At 39.9% G+C, this 22,495-nt stretch overlaps 1 protein-coding gene across 1 annotated transcript in view; it reads right to left on the minus strand.

The window, feature by feature from the left end:
• Positions 1-5,153, minus strand: part of PCED1B (PC-esterase domain containing 1B) — a 126,183-nt gene extending 121,030 nt beyond the window's left edge. Inside the window, exons 1-2 of the mRNA XM_065932158.1 lie at positions 5,082-5,153; positions 2,859-2,931 (exon numbers count right to left, since the gene is read on the minus strand). The gene's annotated coding sequence lies outside the window, so the exon portion shown is untranslated. The remainder of the gene's footprint in view (positions 1-2,858; positions 2,932-5,081) is intronic.
• Between the last annotated feature and the right edge of the window lie 17,342 nt (positions 5,154-22,495).

A 22,495-nucleotide genomic window follows, 5' to 3' on the forward strand; every position in this document is an offset into this window, starting at 1 on the left:
AAACTCACATCCCCTCCCCTCTAAGACCAATAAGGAGAAAGCCTTCCCAGCAGCAAATCCTGGAGAAGGATTCAAATTGTCCTCTTTTCGATCACATCATCATTTCTGAGAGCTTCAGTGGGCTTTGTTACCATAAGAAATAGAAATGAAGTGCTGGGCAGAAAATGAAAAATGGCCATTACAGTAAAATGAAAATGTGTTTGTAAGATTTACATTTGTTTTGGTTTTCATCAATTTTAGTTTTTTAAAAAATAGTTTAAATAGATTCCCAAAGAGAGAATCCTAACTAATAAAATTGTAACCATTGGAAATTAGATCTTAACTTACCTGTATTTTTTTCCCATTTTTTCCCCCCTTTATCCCATATGTCACTATTTTTAAGTTTATTGTATAATCATTTGATAATTGCTTGTCTGCCCAACCGGAATGTAAACTTCATGAAGGCAGGGATATTTTTTTTATTCACCATGATTTCCATAGCACTTAGAACATTCCTGGCATAGAGCTTGCATCCACCACATCCCGTGAAGGGCTGAATAAAGAATCAACTCAACCTTTTCTAGGCTCAATGTAAGTCACCACCAGATGATTCCAAAGTTAGCTGAAGAATCATAGGTTAAGAAACACTGGCAGAATGAAAGAGGAAGTGAGATGAATACCTGGAGTTAGAAGATCCAACTAGCTTCACCATTTATGGTCTGACAGGCAACTCCCAGAAGAGAAACACGGTAATACCGAAAAACAATGATCTGATGAGCTAAACATTAAAAACTTAAGGTGGTCATAAAAGAAAAAGGTTCAAAATTCTAGCTAATTCTGAAAAATTTAAAGTTTACAGAAAAAGCTAATATTTATAACATGTGAAAAACCAAATTTGGCTTAAGAAACCTACCACCTATCATTATATTTCTATTTGGTCCAATTTTTGGATGGAAATACCATCAAGCCAGACATCCAGAGAGATCTCATTACTGGCATGTGTTTTATGGAGCAAAACACTCACGAAAACACACCACTTGGGTACTTCAGTGGGTTGTGCTAAAAATTATAGCCTTTCAAAGACTCTTGAATACACATGCTCTTGCCCTATGTACACTTTAATAAAATACAACTGTTTGAGTTTCTGTTAATTAAGCTGACAGCTTCTGGTGACAGAACTTCCTGTGCCTGGGCCAGGCCAGGCCACTGGCTCCTCAGTGTGGCTGTTAACATACAGAGAGAAGCATGTTAAGAAAGGTGGAGAATGGGGAATTTTGAGGCTGATGGGTACCCTGTAGGAAACCAAGATTTCTGTGAGGTCAGAGCAGGGGCCCAATGATACTGTGATTTATAATGGGAAATACATATTTGGTCTTTTTCCCCATCCCTGACACAGGGCTCCTAAAACCCTTGTAAATTCATCAGTGAGAGGCACACTAGGGGCATCTTTCTTTCTAATGGGGCGACTCTGGGTGGCTCCTGAATGGAGACTGGTCACCAGAAAGAGCAAGCCATGAGTAGACGCTTTGAATTTTCAGCCCACTCCACCACTTCCCTAGAGAGGGAAGCAGGGCTGGAAGTGGAGTTGATCATTGATCTTGTTATGTGAGGAAGACTCCACAATATAAAAGCCTACTCATATAAAAATAGTAGGGGGCTTGAAGAGCTTCCAGATAGGTGAGCATGTAGAGATGAGGGGAGAGTGGCAGCCTTGGAGAAGGCAAGGAAGGTCTGCACTCTTTCTCCATAGCTTGCCCTAAGCATTTCTTCCATTGGGCTTTTCCTGAGTTATATCCTTTTATAATAAACTGGTGATCTAGTAATTAAACTGTGTCTCCAAGTTCTGTAAGCCACTTCAACAAATTAGTCAAATCCAAGGAGAGGGTAGTTGGAATCTCAATCTACAGCCGATGCATCAGAAGTCCAGTTGACAAACTGGACACGTGACTGTCATCTGGAGAAGACGAGTGGGAGGTGGGGGGTGGCAGTCTTGTAGGACTGAGCCCTTAGCTGTGGGGTCTGATGCTATCTCCAGGGAAACAGTGTCAGAACTGAGTTGAGTTGTAAGACCTCCAGATGGTGACTGAGAATTGCCTGGTGGTATGGGCTTCCCAGGTGGCACTCGTGGTAAAGAACCTGCCTGCCAGTGCAGGAGAAAAACCAAATTTGTGGGTTCGCTCCCTGGGTCAGGGAGATCCCCTGGAGGAGGGCATGGCACCCATGCCAGTATTCTTGCCTGGAGAATCCTGTGGACAGAGGAGCCTAGCCAGTTACAGTCCATAGGGTTGGAAAGGGTTGGACATGACTGAAGCAACTTAGCACATACACACACACACACATACATGGGAGACCCCATCCCACGTTGGAATTGGTACTAGAATCATCTTAGGCCCCCATGCCCCTCCCGCTAGAGGCTCATATGGAGGGGAGGGGGCAGTGATTGATGCATGTGACTTCCTGGCAGGCAGCTCCATGCTTCCCTCCAAGGATCTGGGATGACAATCAGTGTGGACACAGGTGATCTCAGGGCCAGCATTTTGCTGATGCTTCGTCACCTTGCCTGACCTCAAACACCAGTTGAGAGGGCTGGCCAGGACAGTTTCCCATACGAATCCACTTTCCATCCCACCATGTAAACACCTCCACGAGCCAAGGCATGCTCAACACAAGGATTACTTCACAATGAAAGACTTAATTCCACGAACAGGAGAAAAAGTATGCAGTAAGGAGAAATGTGAGGAATTTATCTGATGAAAGAGTTCTTGACTTTAGAAAGAGAAAATGGGAAGCACCAGCTCTTCCGCGTCAGCAATAAAATGGCCTTTGGGGATTCAGGAGGCAAAGCAGAAAGAGCTCAGACCATGTGGCAGAGCAGTTACCTTGAGTGATGGGTCTGGTGCACACAGCTCAGCGACTTTCCTGGTGGATTGCCCTCTGGTTCCGTCTCCCTGTCTGTAAAAGAATGAAAGGTTATCTAAGTTCTCATCCAGGTTTAATTTTTTGACTTTCATATAAGTTTTTCAGTTAAAAATGATAACACTTGCTAACTGTTATCATTGTTAGGATGTTTTTCTACTCTTTAAGGGACAATATAGGGAGTATTTTCCAACATTGATGGGGGAATGAAATGACTACGAGACTGTACTTGTCTCATTAAGGCGACAAGTCATAGCGTGTTCTTTCAAAAGACACCTGTATTTAGTCACTCTCAATCACTCGTGCTCTACTCACTTTCCCCTTGTGACCTTTATTCCTCCGGAAGCAGTTTTAGAGCTGCTTCTTATAAGAACCTTTTTTTAAAGGGGAAAAATATTCTTCTTACACAAATCCAAATAGGATTTACTAAATGATAAATTTGACTAAAGCATTGACAAAATTGGGCTTCCTTTGTGGCTTAGTGATAAAAGAATCTGCCAGGCAGTGCAGGAGACAGGGTTAGATCCTTGGGTGGGGAAGATCCCCTGGACAATGGCAACCCACTCCAGTATTCGTGCCTGGGAAATCCCATGGACAGAGGAGACTGGTGGGCTATAGCCTATGGGGTTGCTAAAAAGTCAGACATGACTTAGCGACTTTTAAAACAACAATAAAAATTGACAAAATCAGTTTTTAAATTCAGTGCTGAGCAGTGGTCTCCATCAGTTTTGCATAGAATCATATTAGTAACCCAGTGTATCTTATTTTCTTTTTCATTCCCAGGTCATAGTTACCCCAGACCCCAGGCTCCTCCCACCAAGCTTAGCTCCTCCCATTACACGTGCACATCACAACACACTTTGCTTCCACACTCCAATGTCTTTATCCTGACTGTAGGATAAAGTCTACAGATTGGACTCAACCCCGGAATCCATTTGCACTGGTTCATGTCTGGCTGAGCACCCCAGCCACGATTACTCCCTTACACAGTTCGAGGTCTTGTCTCTGGGAAGATTCCCAGTTCCAGGCACACCCCAGGCCCGTCCCACTTTGCCCATTCTCTTTACTGACTTGGACCATCTTCCCTCCTTTTTTCTGGAATTTGAATCCTATCAGTTTTTCAAACCCCAGCGGAGATCCCCTTTTCTCTATGGGGCTTTCCCAGAACTCTGCGTCTTGGAGTGCACTGTCCTTACCTTGTATAGCCCACTGCCTGGCGGAGCAAGAGAAGCTACCTCAGTAGTCTCGAAAGTAATTCCTCACAGGGCTGTGATCTCCTCAGCAGGGCTGAGTCCACTTTAGTCAGCACTTAAAAGCTTACAGGCCCCCTAAAGCACGGTCAGGTGAGATAGGACTCAAAGTACAAAGGCACCCTGACGAGTCTCAACAGAACAGGACTAGGAGGCCCAAAGGTGAGCCAACCTCCAGTGAGATGAAGAACCCCAAGAAGGCCAGAGGCACCTTCTCTTACCAGATGCAGGCTTCTGAGTCCTGAATACAGTGTCCTTCTGTTTTTTACCACCGGCTCCTTCCCCCTCTCTCCTAATCTTTTGGAGTGATTAGGAGGGGATTGGCAAAAGTTGAATTCCTTAAGACCTGGGTTTTTTCTGCTGAGCCTAAGGCAATTTAACCTAGTTCTTGTCCCAGTGGGTCAAAGTGACCCACTGTGACCCAGGTGTCAGCAAGTCTCTGCAAGTAGCGGTTTGATGGAGGCCTGATAACCACAACATTCAGAAGGTGATTTGCTCAGGGCGATAATGAACGTGACAACATAATTCATTCACATTGTTATCTTCTTCTTTTTTTTTTTTTTTTTTTTTGCCACACCACACCATGCAGGATCTTAGTTCCCTGACCAGGGATTGAACCTAGGCCCTTGGTGGTGAAAGCATGAAGTCCTAACCACTGGCCCACCAGGCAAGTTCTCCAATTCATTCACATTGATTGAACTCTTAACCTGTGGCAGGCCTTCTTGTTTGCACCTTTCATTCATGCATTTAATTCTCACAGCAGTTGTCTAAGTTGGACATTATTCTCTCCCTTTTACAATGAGAAAAACTTTCATGTCCAAAGGTGAGCTGCCTTCCCCCAAGTCACACAGCTAGTGAATGGCAAAGTTGTTTTCATTTAGGGGAAGAACCTTAGCTTAACTTACTTTACCATAAAACCAGAGGAGAGAAACTCACGTGTTTGCAGGAAGCAGAGTCCTCAACACATTCCAGACTTCTCCAATGGGACCTCTGGGATCTCAGGGCCTCTCATTACCTGAAACAAGAAAACGGCAAAAGTTTAATTATTCATTTTCCATCACCCTTAATGAGGGGATTAACTGCCATGTGAAACAAAAGGAAATAGTCTGACCTTCCAGGCTGTCAGGAAGTGATAATTAACTAAAACCTCTAGTCAGTGGAAACAGACAAATGAAAGTGTTTTACCGATCTTGATGCAAATGAGCTGTCAGGGTCACTAATTGAAGTCACACAATAGAGCAAAGACAATGAAAAAATAAACACATGCCCCAGATAGACATTTTCTGAAGCACAGTTTGTTTACAGATGCTCTTCAGGAGTTTCCAAAACTCTGCTGACTCACCTTATGTCATAGGGTTTTGAATATCTTGAAGGGGTAGGGTTTGCAGGACCCTAGTTTGCTGGGAGGGCAGCAAAGGGGAGGCTGTGTGCATGGGGGGGTGGGGTGGAGGGAAGTTGTCAACTAAAATAATCAATAATAAGAATAGAAAAGAGTTTTATTTAAACCAAACTTGCCCAGAAGTCAGCTTCCCAGATTATCCTGGAAAAACTGCTCCAGAAAAGCAAGGTTTCCAGCACAGTTTTTTTATCTTGTCAGAACAAAGAACATTAAACAAGCCAGGGTTACATTTTTTTCAAGGTTTTCAAAAAAAAAAAAAAAAAAAGGAACAGACCAGCATGTACACAATGAGTCAGTATGGCCTTGGCTCCTGGGAAGGCAGTCTTCTCATGGAAGGAAGACCAGAACTGCATCCCAGGATGAGGGGCATTAAGCCTTAATTTTTAACATGGACATTCTTTACCTTTGGTCAATGTGCCCTTTTCCTTAATAATTAAAGTCCATGTGCAGTGTACGTTTGATAGGCCACAAACAAGCTATTTTGGTTAGCCTCAAGTTTAAATTAAATCATGGGTAAGCCAGAATGACTTCCCCAAACCTCAACATGTGAACATTTCTTAGAGTCTGTTTAGCCTCAGATCTGAGGAGCATCAAGTAAGTGGAGACTAATTTGGAGACCTGCTCATCCCAGCCTCAGGATCAACCGGTTGGTTTTTCATGACTTGGTTGATTGGTTTGACCAAAAGTTACTGCAGGAATGATTCATGGAACCATTCTGCTGCACGGCATGTAAACACAGCCTTCTAATCTAGACTTTAGCTATTAAAATGGTCATAAATAGCTGCAAATTACTACTGTTGCGTAACTGGTGACTTCATCATGGCTCTGGCCGAGCAGACGGAGCCGCGTTCCAGGCAGTGCTGCAGGGCCCGGCCGGTCCTCAGCCTGTAACAAGTGCAGCCTGGTAGGTGTGACACGGATGACAACATGGCATCTCCTTGTTCCAGAGTAACACATTTTTCAAAAGGCCATCAAGCCTTCAAAGCCTCACACATGCTGCATGATATATAAGTATATAACTGCCCCAAATATGGCAAAACGAGTCACTATTAATAACCCTAAGAGTCATGGGGATTTGGGCAGTCCAGTTCCTCTGCCAAAAGTTAAGAATGTTTGCTCAGTGTTTTGATTTTTTTTTTTAAACTCTGTTCTTGATTTGCTTCAGTACATTTCCTATTTAGCTACTCCACTGAGTCTATGTCAGACTTTACTGTGACCTTTCTAGGACATGCCAATGAATACAGGATGGGAACAGAAGGCCTTTTAAAGCTATTGGGGCTTTCAAAATCATGTCTAGTAAACATTTTCCATTTCTCTCTACCATAGTGACTATCACCGTTGCCATATATGCAGAAATTGCTAACGGGCCAGGGAAGAAACCCCCTAAGTTACTTATATTGATTATAATATTGTACCATTAACTATTTATTGAACATTTATTCTCACCAGACAGTGTTTCTATACATTGCTAAGCTTCTCATCAACCTTCCAAAGTGGGTGTTATTCCTACTTCACAAACCAAGACTCAGACATTAAGTAACTGCCCTGAGCTGATATGCAAGTGACTCAGGGCTGGAATGCAAACTCAAAGCTCCTTGACTTGAGCCATATGAAACTGCCAGTGGTCAATCATTTCTGACCATCATCAATTTTATGATTTAGCCCATTACATGTTGGTTCTGAATGGAAATTTAGAATCTCCTTCTGATATCACCACTCATTTGAATGGAACTATTTCAAAGCAGAACTGAGAGGAGAGGGAGGGGAAATGGTCAAATGATCTATTTTCCTTCCACTGATGATTATTATTATGACAAGTAAAGACATAATGTGAAACTGCACCAAAAAAAAAAAAAAAAAAAAAAAGGGTAAAACATGTCAAAAGCTCTCTGTTCTACTCACATTCTATGATACATTCTATCTAAAAATCCCCACATGGAAATATGCTCATCAGACTTTTCCAAGCACTGAAATGATTTCTAGCATTTAAAAGCTAATGATGTTAAGATACAATTTTGATGTGCAGATCAAGTGTTTTAGTAAGCAGGTAGGCTATGAGTCTATAATACCTATATATTGAAAAGATAATTTGGCAAGAGCAATTAAAGTTTCTTGGGAATTACCAGAAAGTCAATAGCATAGTGACTTAGATAGGAGCTATTGTCTAAAACAAATTATTTCTCTGAGTTTTTTTATAAATAATTCATAATAAACTCTTCCTTTTAATTCACAGCTTTCTCTAATGATAAAGTAAGAAAAGGAAATATTATGGCAACCAATAATAATTATTGCATTTAATACAAGATAGCTACTGAGTAGTAAATTGTTAAATGCATCATAATTGGGATGTTTAGTGTCACACGTTAGGGTCAAAAGAGAAATAATAAAAAAAAAGGTTAGTCTCAAGGCAAGGAGCCTTAGAGTGAGATTTCAGTCAAAGGAAGAATCTCATTTTACTGAAGGGGAAACTGAGGCAGAAGAAAATCAAATTAAATAGCAGAGCCATTCAACTCATTGGCAATACCTCAGTGACAAGCATTCAGTTCTCTTCTCATTAATGCTTCCCCCCTCTAAAATCACAGTCTGGCTCTATGTAATATTGTTTATTGTACTCTACATTTCTTTTCCTTGAAGATATCTGGAACAAATAATGAGATGTGCCTAACAAGTTAATACATTAAAATGAACTCAATATCCTGGGTGATTATATTCTAAGATGGGATAAACTAGATTCTTACTGAAACAAGATGATCAAATAACTTTAAAAGTAAATTCCTCTAGATCTACTACTAGACTTCAAAGTCTGATTGGTCTTTCTCATGGCCAGAAAAAGTTTCCTTTCTATCTGACCCTTTTCAGACTCACTGTTTACCTGTCATATGGGAGGCATCTGATTCCAGATACTGGAGGATTTAACATGACTCAAGGTTTTGAATCAATATTATGAATAGAAGTCTGAAACATCACCAAGTTTATAATAGCTTTACCATATTACTTGTGAACCAAATGACACAACCAAATGGGATAAGTACCCACAATGAAAGAATTCCTAATATTTCTCTAAAATAATGATAAACATATAGAGAAAGAAAAGGGAAATAAGTGTATTAACTGATGGATGAATAATTCAGCTTCTACATTAACAATGACTCAGTCTGTAAAAACTGGCATGTTTACAAAATAAATCATACTACTGGAGCAGAAAAGACAGGCACATAATATGCAAGTGAACCAAACATGCTCACAAAATAATTTTCTTTTATTTCCATATATGATTTTCTTGAGTGTTCTGAATATCACTCTGGCCTTTAATGACATGGAAAAGAGAAATAAAATGTTAATGATTGCTAGAAAAAACAGTCCTTTATGTACGAAAATAACTTGCCTTAAAGAGTATTTATGAATAGCACTGGATTCAAGAGTTTCTATTAATAATCCTTCATTGGCCATAGGTCAAGTCTGTGAGAATGGCCCCCTTTCCAAGGAAGGAGTGGAAAAAACTGCACAGCGTAGCCCTTCCTTAGGAGGCACTGGGTTTATGTGCTGACGCCTGCATTGATGAACATGTGCTGAATGTCCTAATTGGAAATTCAGTTTTATGACTGGTAGGTAATGGACGTGACCTTGTGGATTTATGAACCGATGTTGGGAGTGTACGGATGGAACAGGAGCTTGTGCTGGCTCAGAAAATCCCTTCAAATACCTATATTGGCCTCATTAATCATGACCTTGTGACTATGGCTGGGCCACCTCTAAATCTTTTCCTGGGCTAAGTAAACTCTGCTTTCCTGTCTTTCTCATCCTCTTCAAACCATTCTAGCAAAGTTCACATGAAGTCCACAAAGAGTAGCAAAAGGGGAAAGGAAAGTTTCTTAGAATGTCAGTTCTGACACTCTAAAATTTAAGAGAGGTGGAGAAAGAGTATTTGTTCAATTTATGTATATGACCAGTATCCATCCAAGTGGATGCTATAGGGGTCAGCCTTCATAAAGTACATTCATATACTAAGGTGTCAAGTATGCATAGATGGTGAGGACATAATCCTTTCCTATTATCAGGCACTTACAATTTGATAGAAGAGTTTTGTATGTGTGTGAACGTGTGTGTGTGTGTGTTGTAGGGGAACAGAAAAATGTTTCTGCATAATGATAAGCAGCTCTTTTAGGCAGAGAGCATGGTCAGCTACTGAGATAAAAGAACTTGCTCTGGGAAGATTCCTAAAATATATTCTAACTGATGCCCAAAATGGTATTGGGAATTATTATCCCTTGGATTCTAACGCTGCATTCTCACAGAAGTGCTTTTTAAAGATATTGCTGGAGAAGTCAGACAATTTGATATAGTAGAGTTTTTCAGGTCATGTTCTTTCCTCGCAGGAGAGAGAAGGACTGCACCAAAGCAGGGAGCTGGTTGGGAAGAGGCTGTTGGTTGCCAGGAATCTAATCTCATGTGAATTAACTCAAATGAAAAAGAGGAGTTACCTGTAAAGATAAAACTGGCAATCTTATGGACATCCAGAGGCAGGAAGCAAAGTCCAGGTGGATGTCATAGCAACCTAAGCTGGGAACTAGACTGTCAGTGGGTCTCTGATTCTCTCTCTCTTTTTTTTTTTTTTGCTCTTTCTCTTTTGACTCTTCTCCCTGTTTTTGAGCATATCTAATGCCTTCCCTCTAAAGAGTTGGCTTCCTCTGATTATTAATAATTTGGCTTTCAAGTAACTCTGGCTGTATTTGACTTTGGCATGCACTGGTGCCAACCTCAGTCCAGACTGGACGTGAGCTCTGAGCAGGAGCCCACAGCCACTGATGGCCATGTCTGTAATTCGGTTCAGATCCTGAGAGAGTGGTTCTCCATGAGGCTGCTCCTGGTCTATTCAGATTGGGGCGAGATGGACATGGGGTGGGGTCAGGGCCACGGAGGCCTGTCCTTTCCCGCAGAGACTGTGAACAGCAGCAATTCTCAGAGGCAGGAACTGGGGAGAAGGCACACGTGTCCTGCCGAGTGTCAACCACTACTCCAAATCAAATGTTTCCTTCTCACAGTGTGGCAGGGGGCAAGCCTCAGTGGAGAGGAGAGGAACCCTGTCTGCTATGACACAAAGCTGAGCAGGACAGCATTTGGAGCATGGGTACTAATGTGGTTTCTGAGTCTGCATCCTTTTCTCCCTCGACCACAAATTTAACAGAAGGTAATTGCTGTTTCAGTGGTGGTGCTGCCCTCGCTGTGAATGGGGCCAAGAGAATCTCTGGGTAAACTGAGGAGACACACACAGCTAGATAAGTAAGCAAGAAGGTGCTAGTTGCTCGGTCTTGTCTGACTCGTTGCGATCCCATGGGCTGTAGCCCGCCAGGCTCCTCTGTCCATACAATTCTCCAGGCAAGAATACTAGGGTGGGTTGCCATGCCCTTCTCCAGAGGATCTTCTCTACCTAGGGATCGAACCCAAGTCTCCTGCATTGCAGGCAGATTCTTCACTGTCTGAGCCACCGGGGAAGCCCCCATGCAGCTATATACTGAGGTACTTTTCATTAATTCATTCTGTTAGTTAATGTTAGTAAGTACCTGTTCTGCCTTGTGCTAGAAGAGCAGGAGAGCTCTGTATACGCCAGAAGTTTATTTTATTAATGGTTCTTTGGGGTATGTATTTGTTGACTTTCCACTTTATGCAATCTAGATATCACCAGTGAGAAGTTTCCAAAATACTCTTGGGATCTATTGTTTCTAAAAATTTCTAAAAGCAAAATATTAATAAATACAGATATATAATCAAGGCTCATTACTGGTTCTTAAAACTAAGTTCAGTCCAGTGCCTGGAAAGAAAAACTAAGCAGAAAGCCTAAAATAAACATAATATAATCCACCTCACTTTCCCTTTCTCGCTTCTGCATGGATTTAATGTGAACTTCTAACTGGGAGGAAACTTACTATGTTTGCTACAGGCAGATGTTTATGTGTGTTTTGAGTTTTCAAAATCTAGATAAGGAGCTATAAAAAGAAGGAAGAGGGTATTCATTTAAGAAGTTGTCATTACATTGTATGTTTTGAGGGGTGTATTTTCCAGAGCCACACTTTTCTTTATAGACATATGAGTTATTTTAGGTATTCCTAGTTGATACAATAGTCAGAAACCTGAACCAGGCATCAGGGGATTTGGGTTCAGTGTAAGGGGTGTAAATCTAAACGAGTCTCTTTCCTCCCAGGAGCCCCACTTTTTTGTCTTTTTGGCTTATCTATCCAGTTACTGGGGGCTTCCCCAATGGCTTAGAGGGAAAGAATCTGCCTGCAGCGTAGGAGATGCAGGAGACTTGGGTTCGATCCTTGGGTCTGGAAAATCCCCTGGAGGAGGACATGGCAATCCACTCCAATATTCTTGCCTGAAAAATCATGTGGACAGAGGAGCCTGGTGGGTTACAAAAGGAGAAGTCAAAAGAAGGGGTGGCAGAGGATGAGATGGTAGGATAGCATCACCGACTCAGTGGACAGGAATTTGAGCAAACTCTGAAAGATAGTGGAGGACAGAGGAGCCTGACAGGCTTCAGTTTATAAGGCTGCAAAGAGTCTGACACACTTAGTGATTGAAAAGTGAAGTGAAAGTTGCTCAGTGGTGTCTGAGTCTTTGCGACCCTATGGGCCTGTACAGTCCATGGAATTCTCCAGGCCAGAATACTGGAGGGGGTAGCCTCTCCCTTCTGCAGGGGATCTTCCCAACCCAGGGATTTAGTGACTGAACAATAACACAATCAAGTTATTAGCAGTATCAACTGAGAGGTAAATGTTAACCCTCTTTGAAAACTAGAGAACACCATTCAGTAAGTATTTGAATTTGACTGAGTAAATTCAGAACTTTACTGAAAAATCAGTATTATTGCCTGACCTTGACACTAAAGTTGTCTTACCCAAACTTACAATCTATTTTTGGTGATTATGTAATCAAAATTCCATCTCAAATATATTTAAACTAACATATTTAACTCACATAGTGGCTGCATTACAAGTCTATTTTCAGAAAAGAAAAATGCTGGAAGGAACAAAAAACATTGAAAAGGATAAGTACATGAATATTTATAAATTCCTATTAACTGTGCAAAACAATAATTTTAATTTTTTTGGAGAGTAAAATCTATGTAGAACTAAAATGCAAAACAAGAACAGAAAAGGCAGGGAGGTTAAACAGCTCGAAAGGTTTAAGGATATAAAAATATCAGAGGAGTGGTAAAAATAATAATTTCTATAATTCTGTAATAAACCTATATGTTGTAATCTCTAGGATAACTATTATCAGCATAAGAAACTAATGTATTATTTGTAAGTTATTAGAATAAAAACATTCAATAGTTTAAAATTTTTGAATAATCTAAAAAAGGCAAAAAAAGAGGGAAAAAAGCATAAAACAAGGAGAAAAGGAATATGAAAGAGGAGAGCCTAGTAGAAAATGAAAAATAAGATAATATCTAGAACCTAATTATGCCAGCAACTACAAGGAATGTAACTGAACTAAATTTGAAGTAAAAGACTATGACTTTCAGACTAGGTTTAAAAAACCCAAATGCATGCTTTAAATATATTAACAAAGAAATGTTTAATGTAAAAGGAAAGATAAATATATCATGCAACACTAACAACAACGAAAATAATTATATAAATCTACCAGTATCAGGCAATGTGAACTTTAAAGCAAGAAATATTATCAGAGATAAAGAGAGGTCAGTCCAATAGGAATATATTACAGTCCTAAGTTTCTATACACCCAGTGTTTCGAAATAAATCAAACCAAAATGGACAGAATGAAAAGGAAAAATGTTCAAATCAACAATCACAATGGGCAGTATTAGCGTAACTTTCTCAACAGCTGGTAGAATAAGCTAAAAATAAAAAATCAGTAAGGATATAGAAGATAATAACAGTATAATTAGCAAACCTGATTTAATTGCTTTGCACATAAAATTACACCTACTAATGACCATTTCATATGCATTTCAAGTGTACATAGAACATTTATTAAAACCAATGTATTGCAATATCAGTTCAGTTCAGTCGCTCAGTCGTGTCCGACTCTTTGCGAACCCATGAACCGCAGCACGCCAGGCCTCCCTGCCCATCACCAACTCCCGGAGTCCACCCAAACCCATGTCCATTGAGTCAGTGATGCCATCCAACCATCTCATCTTCTGTCATCCCCTTCTCCTCCTGCCCTCAATCTTTCCTAGCATCAGGGTCTTTTCCAGTAAGTCAGCTCTTCACATCAGGTGGCCAAAGTATTGGAGTTTCAGCTTCAACATCAGTCCTTCCAATGAACAATAGTCTCAGCAATTTCAAAATGTTGAAATATTTAATAATATCTTCTCTGACCACCTTGAATTGAACTAGGGATTAATGATGAAAACAGAAAAAAACCCAACTTATTTATGTATTAATCTCAATAAACTAGAAAAAGAGTAGCAGTCAAACCTAAGGAAATAAATGATAGAGATAAAAACCAAATCAAGGAAATAATAATCCAACGTATATAATACAGAAAATCAACAAACTCAAAAATTGGTTTTGAAAAGATTAGCAAATGTAATAAAACCAAGACTGATCAAGAAAAGTAAAAAGAAACCCCAAAACCAGCAACAACAGCAATGAAAGGGAGCTATCACTATAGATGGCACAATAAAAGCATGCTAAAAATAACTTTATTCAGAAAAACTTAACAATTTGGGTGATAGAGACAAATTTGTTAAAAAACACAACTTACCAAAGCTGAGAGAAAAAGAAATAGAATATATGACTCTATTGTATGTTTTATGACTCTGTGTATGTTTTAAAAATTTGAACCCATTATTTAAAAGCCCTTCCCCAAAGAAAAATCTAGGTCTAGATTATCAATGAATTTTCTGAAAATTTAAGGAAAAATAACCCTTATATAATTTAAACAGAAGCAAAACTTCTCAGACTTTAAAAAAATAGCATAAACTTGATTTAAAAACTCTGATAAGCATTCTGAGAAAATTGCAAACCGACCCTTCTCATAAACATTGGTGAAAAATTCTTAACAAAATATTAGGAAATCAAATCCAGTGATATAGTAAGCTGAGTGCTGTTTAGTCTGGGTTTGCAAGTAGGTTTGACATTTAAAAATCATAAACTTAGTTAACCACATTCACAAAAAGAGTAAAATCACATAGTCATCCTAAAGGCAGAAAAAGTTTTAGATAAATTAATTCAACATTCACTTGTGATGAAAATTTTTAGCCAACCAAGAATAGGACTTCCTTAATGTGATAAAGAATATCTACAAATTACCCACAGTAAACAGCATTCTCACTGGTAGAATACTGAAATCTTCTCCTTAATGCTGGGACTAGGTTAAGCATGCCCACATTGTAACTGGGCTTCCCTGGTGGTTCAATGGTAAAAAGTCAGCCTGCCATTGCAGGAGATGAGAATTCAATCCCTGGGTCAGGAAGATCCCCTGGAGAAGGGAAAGGCAACCCATTCCAGTATTCTTGCCTGGAGAATCCCAAGGACAGAGGCACCTGGCGGGCTACAACCCATGGGGTCACAAAGAGTCAGACACAATTTAGCAACTCACAAAACAAAACAACAAATAACTAGAGGTCTAGCCAGAGCAAAAGGCAAGTGAAAGTGAAAGTGGCTCAGTCATGTCTGACTTTTTGTGATCCCTTGGACTATACAGTCCATAGAATTCTCCAGGCCAGAACACTGGGGTGAGTAGCCTTTGCCTTCTCCAGGGGATCTTCCCAACCCAGGGATTGAAACCCGGTCTCCCACATTGCAGGCAGATTCTTTACCAGCTGAGCCACAAGGGAAGCCCACAAAAGGGAAGGGGAAGAAATAAAAATCATGGAGACTTAAAAGGAAGAAATGAAACTGTCATTTTTAGACAATAAGATCATGTACATAGAAAACTTCTAAAGAATTTATAGATAAATTCTTAGAATTAATAAGAGAATATAAGAAGGACACTGGACATAAAATCAAAATACAAAAATTAACTGCTGTAGAATGAATGTTTGTGTTCCCTCCAAAATTCGTATTTTGAAATCCTAACTTCAACGATGAAGGTATTCAGAGATGGAGTCTTTGGGCTCTGACCCCATGACCGGAATTAGTGCTCTTACAAAAGTGTCCAGAGGAATCCCTGACCCCTTCTACTACGTGAGAACACGGAAAAAAGCCACTGTGTATGTATGAAGAAGATAGCCCTCACCAGACACCAAATCTGCCGGTACCTTGATCTTGGACTTTTCAGCTTCTAGAACTGTGAGATATAAATTTATGTTATACATTTATAGCTCAGTGGGTAAAGAATCTGCTTGCAATGCAGGAGACCCTGGTTCAGTTCCTGGGTTGGGAAGATCTGCTGGAGAAGGGATAGGCTACCCACGCCAGTGTTCTGACCTGGAGAATTCCATGGATTGTATAGTCCATGAGGTCACAAAGAATCGGACACAACTGAGTGACTTTCACTTTCATAAGCCACCCAGTTTATGGTATTTTATTTAGCAATCTGAGCTATGACATAAGTCATATTTATTTGTATATACTGGCAATAAACAAATATAAAATAAAACATTTATAATATTATCCCAAAACTCAAACACTTAGAAATAAATTTAATTGAAGATGTACAGGACTAACAATTACAAAATTTTATTGGGAAAAAATAAAGGAAAGCTAAACAAGTGGACTTGTTATGGATCGGATGACTCAGTACTACAAAGATATAATTTTCTTCAGATTATTACATACTTCCATGCAATCTCAACCAAAATCCAAGATGTGGGATTATTTTTTTTCCCAGCAATGTACAAATCGATACAAATCAATTCTAATATTCATATGGAAATGCAAAGGCCAAGAAAAGACAAGCTTTTCTTGAAGAAGAACAAATATGAAGGACTCAGACTATAGCAGGAACTATTATTATAAAGCTATGGATAATCAAAACTGTGTGATACTAGTACAAGAACAGATAACTGTCCAATAGAACAGAGCCACATATATATGATCACATGATTTATGACAAAATGGCCATGAAATTCTGTAGGGAAAAGGGTCTTTTCAATAAATCATGCTGGGTCAGTTGGACATCCATATGGAAAAAAATGTTTATTGACTTCTACTTCACATTATACGCAAGAATCAATTCCAGATGTGTCTTAGTCCTTTTGGGTTGCTATAACAAAAATATCATAAATTTTGACATCTGGTGAGGGTCTGCTTCCTCATTCATGGATGATGTTTTGTTGCTATGATCCCACCTGGCAGAAGAGGATCTCTCCTGAGTTTAATCTCATTCAGGAAGGTTCTGCCCTTATGAGCTAATCATCTCTGCAATGCCCCACCTCTAATACCACTACCTTGGGGATTAAGATTTCAACATATGAGTTCAGGGCAGAATACAGATATTCAGACCATAGCAATATCAGATTGGAGAGATAAACTGAAAGATAAAACAATACCCTTTTAGATGGAAACATTTTCATAAATTTGGACTAGGCAATGCTTTATAAAATAAGAAATAAAATGTGAATCACACAGTGGAATAAAGGTCAGCTTTCATTCCAATCCTAAAGAAAGGCAATGTCAAAGAATGTTCAAACTACCACACAATTGCACTCATCTCACACTCTAGTAAAGTAATGCTTAAAATTCTCCAAGCCAGGCCTAAGCAATACGTGAACTGTGAACTTCCAGATGTTCAAGCTGGTTTTAGAAAAGGCAGAGGAACCAGAGATCAAATTGCCAACATCTGCTGGATCACCGAAAAAGCAAGAGAGTTCCAGAAAAACACCTATTTCTGCTTTATTAACTATGCCAAAGCCTTTGACTGTGTGGATCATAATAAACTAAAGATTCTGAAAGAGATGGGCATACCAGACCACCTGATCTGCCTCTTGAGAAACATGTATGCAGGTCAGGAAGCAACAGGTAGAATTGGACATGGAACAACAGACTGGTTCCAAATAGGAAAAGGAGTATGTCAAGGTTGTATATTGTCACCCTGTTTATTTAACTTATATGCAGAGTACATCACGAGAAACGCTGGGTTGGAGGAAGCACAAGCTGAAATCAAGATTGTCAGAAAAAAAATCAATAACCTCAGATATGCAGATGACACCACCCTTATGGCAGAAAGTGAAAAAGAACTAAAGAGCTTCTTGATGAAAGTGAAAGAGGAGAGTGAAAAAGTTGGCTTCAACTCAACATTCAGAAAACTAAGATCATGGCATCCAGTCCCATCACTTCATGGGAAATAGATGGGGAAACAGCGGAAATAGTGGCTGACTTTATTTTTGGGGGCTCCAAAATCACTGCAGATGGTGACTGCAAATTAAAATTAAAAGATGCTTACTCCTTGGAAGGAAAGTTATGACCAACCTAGACAGCATATTAAAAAGCAGAGACATCACTTTGCCAACAAAGGTCCGTCTAGTCAAGGCTATGGTTTTTCCAGTGGTCATGTATGGATGTGAGAGTTGGACTATATAGAAAGCTGAGTGCCAAAGAATTGATGCTTTTGAACTGTGGTGTTGGAGAAGACTCTTGAGAGTCCCTTGGACTGCAAGGAGATCCAACCAGTCCATCCTAAAGGAGATCAGTCCTGGGTGTTCAGTGGAAAGACTGATGCTGAAGCTGAAACTCCAATACTTTGGCCACCTCATGTGAAGAGTGGACTCATTGGAAAAGACCCTGATGCTGGGAAAGATTGAAGGCAGGAGGAGAAGGGGACGACAGAGGATGAGATGGTTGAATGACATTATCGACTCAATGGACATGGGTTTGAGTAAACTCTGGGAGTTCGTGATAGACAGGGAGGCCCGGTGTGCTGCGGTTCATGGGGTCACAAAGAGTCAGACACGATTGAGCGACTGAACTGAACTGAACATTCAAAAATACGGATGAAACTCTCAAGCACAAAGTTGAGCAGTAAGAGCCAGACAAGAAGAGTATATATTTCACGTATATAATGTGTTATAACAGGCAGAACAAATCCAGAAGTCATGAGAGTGGTTATCACTGGGCAGTTAATGACTGGAAGGGAACACGGGACCTAGTGGGTGCTGGCACATGTTCTGTTCTTTGATTTGGGGGACTCTGCCCCTGTTTTGTTAATCCTCTTCTCTGTGCACTACACGATTCTTATCTCAAACTGTCTTTGCTGGAACTTTTTTTCTCCAAAATTTTTGGACAGACCTCAGTTTCTGCCTGTGTAATTATTCAGTTTACTTTCAATATACATGATGTAGCATTGTGTTTTATTGAGGTTCTGCAGAATGCCTGCTTCTCAGGACTATTTCTGGAGACTGACTTTTTTTTTCCCTCCAGGTAGTTCCGTAGCTTTCTGAGAACTCTTTCTAATAAGAGTTCTGTGTTCTCTGTCCATCTGCCTCTCTTCTACATGATCACCACTCTGCCTTCTTTATGATGTTGTTCTGCTTTTGCTATTCTGTTATTATTATACTGTTGAAGAAAGAGGAAGAGATCATCTTTAATAGAAATAGTAATTTTCTGATTGGGGTAGCATCATGATGCCACTGTATTTCTTGTGTAATTGAAGATTTCACTGATTAATGGCTTCAGTAGCCTGCCCAGGAATGAGAGTTGTGTCCAGCCAACCTGAATATGTGGTCTTGTTGACAGACATACCTCTCTTACGGCAAGAGGTTTGTTATGCTGTAATCATTTGGTATCACTCAACATTAAACTCATCAAACTAACTACACTTCTCTATTATTTCACACTCAGCAAATTTGTTTGTGATTATAAACTTGGCTTTTCAAACTTTCTAACAGGCAGAGTTCTGATCCACTGGATGTGTGCTTTAAATTCATAGATAGGTATTCTTTTGGCTTATGTTATAAGCCATTCTCCACACATCAAATTAATGCAGGGGCATTAAAAATATCAAGCTTGAAGCTAACATCTTGGCGTATGTTGATATTATCAAGGTAGTCTATCTGCAGAAGCCACTGTTCAGCTTTCCTCCTAGACATACCCTGTTGTTGTTGTTCAGCTGGTAAGTTGTTTCCAACTCTTTGCAACCCCATGAACTCCAGCACACCAGGCTTCCCTGTGCTCTACTATCTCCCTGAGTTTGCTCAAGCTCATGTCCATTGAGTCAGATGCCATTCAAACCATTTCATCCTCTGACAAGCAAACAAACATATATGATATCAATCAGGTCAATATTATTGTGCTTATGAAAACAGAATTAAGGTTCTCAGTGCCTTCCCAGAAAAGGGGATTTAGGAAAGAGGAATTCAGATGTCCATAAATTCTAATAAATATCATTGAATAAGAGAAAAATTCCACTTTGGAGATCAATGTGGACAGCTGCCACCCTAGTTTGTTTTTCCATCATCTAGCTGTTTCTCCAGAGGAGGAAATGTCAGTGAGCAGACTCATCCTCCAGCAACTTGTTCAGATTTGCACACCACCTCTCCTACACAAACCTTCCTTCGTCTCCTACTGTGCATTTCTATCACAATGCAGGAGGCAAGCAGCAGCACGTCAAAACTGCTCTCTGGAGAGTGATGATTATTGTTTTTCTAATTTTGTTTTTCCCTATAGTTCAGAACCCCTCTGGGGACTCTCCACTGTGTCACTGACATTGTCAGTCATCTCTCCTAACTAAAGGTCTTCACCCAGGATGCCCTCCGTAACCTGCCAGCTTGAAGTCCCCTGGGGCTTTGGGCAGCCCAGGCATGCAGACTGGCGGCTCGTTCCCATCTGCAGCAGCTGAGAGCTCCGTGGAGAGGAAGGCAGGGCTGGGCCAAAAGCAGGTTCTCCAAACAAGGACCAAATGAGGACCCGCTGTGCCCTGATACAGCCTGGCTCAGGGGAGCCACATAATTAGTACAAACATCACTGTGGCGTGATACCTCTCCAGCTCTGTTTATTTTGTACATAAACCTGGCTTCGGTTCCACTAGGTTCAACAAACATTTGTTAAACATCTGTGCTGTGTCCGATCACTTCCAAGGCACAAGGGCAATAAGGATGAAGAACACACGCATAGGACTCACTCTAATACCCTTTTACAGCTTTAGAGCTCCCAAAGCACTTTTCACATGACTCATCTCCATCAATCTTGTGAAATCAAACAGAGTATACATGGGTACTGCATTTCCATTTCTCAACTGGGAGAGTTGAGAATCTGAAAGACTTGGTCAGTTCCCTAAGATCACACAGTTAATAAATGTTAAGTTCTGGCACCAGAACCCAGGGATTCGAGTCTTTATTCAATGCTCAATTTCACCATATTGTGCACCCCCCCCCCCCCTTTTTACACATGGTCATTTGGCATACAGTTAGAGGATGTTTCAGACCGTTTGCATGTGCCAGGAAAGAGAGACTACTTTTCTGGCTTATAATTCTCCATTGTGAATGCCGTGGATAAAATGAGCCAGAAGGATTCATATTGTTGTTTAGTCACTAAATTGTGTTCGACTCTGGTGACCCCATGGACTGTAGCCCGCCTGGCTCTTCTGTCCGTGGGATTTCCCAGGCAAGAATACTGGAGTGGGTTGCCATTTCCTTTTCCAAGGATTCATACTATCATTGCTTTATTCTGAGAGATCATTTTCATCCCTGACCACTCAAATAGTTTCTTCTAAATTATGTTTTTGTGTGCGTCCAATTCAGTTTGTTGAATCAGCTACTTAGTTAACAAAGAAATGATTGACTTATAACTAGAAGAAACGAGTAAGACCTAAAATTCTGCTTGTACTGGAATTTTCAATGCCCAAAGTACATATTTTCTGTTGCAAATATTTTAGCTCTTGGTTATATCCAATTTGAAATTGAAGTATATACTTTCTTATATGCTATAATTATTCTAATAACACTACAAATTCCTAGAGGAGAGCAACCATATCATGGGTCTGGGAATGTGGCCAGAACTAACAATATTTGCTGAATGGAATTTAAATTATGGCTGACCATTCTACTCCCTAACAGGAAGTATCAGAGCTAATGGTTGAGATCACAGTGGGACAGACTTGGGTAAGAGATCTGGTTTGACCAGGAATCTTGGGCAAGTTAGGTAAACCAGCTAAGCTCTACTGCCCTCCTTAGAAGATGGGGCTGTTAATGGTCATCTTGTAGGATCTTTGTAAGAATTAAATGAGAAGCCTGGTAGACACTGAGAATGAATGCTTGGTCTTATTATCAAGCCCGCTTCCTTGGATCTTTCCAGAGGTCCTTCTGTCTTCCTCCATTTAAATGCAATTTTTTTTTTTTTCCCACTAGCACAGACCAAAAGGTCAGAGTTCCAGAGCCAATTATTACTCATGGAGCATCCACCACAGAGGGCCTTGTATTTGCTGGTTATATAATAGAGTGTTTATTATATTCTCTCAATTTTATTTTACTCTATTTTGTGTAAATGTTGACTAGCAAATAATGATTGCTTCCAATCAGATAGTTCCTTGAATAATCATATATCACCTTTACAAATGTATGATAAATTAATTACTGCTACAGGAAATCATGTTTTTTTTTTAAAAGATATAAAATTGGATTCTGAATGCTTCATGTAGTTCTCTAAACTGAGTTTGTTAAAAATTATCCATATTTTTCAGAGAGATAAAATTAGCCCCAGTTTTGAGAAATATAACAGCATTTAAGAATTCAATTAGATGATCCCTTCAGGCTAATAATAAGCAAATGAAAACTAGAGCACCTACCATTTATGACCAAAATCATAAAAGGAACCATAATGCTAGATGCATGGCTTTAAGACTGAATTTTATAAAGCAAATTTTCATCGGCTTATTTCATTCCTAAGGCTGAGAATTCAGAGTATTAAAAAAAAGAAAAAAAAAAAAGGTCTGTTTATTTCTCTTGTTACATAATTATGACAAAGAGAAAATCATCTTTTGCAACCTTCTCAGGTTACCCGCAACAAATGAATTTATTCTTTCAGCAGAAATAAAGTTACCA

This window comes from Muntiacus reevesi, chromosome 4 (assembly GCF_963930625.1).
Source record: "Muntiacus reevesi chromosome 4, mMunRee1.1, whole genome shotgun sequence".
Lineage (NCBI taxonomy): Eukaryota > Metazoa > Chordata > Mammalia > Artiodactyla > Cervidae > Muntiacus > Muntiacus reevesi.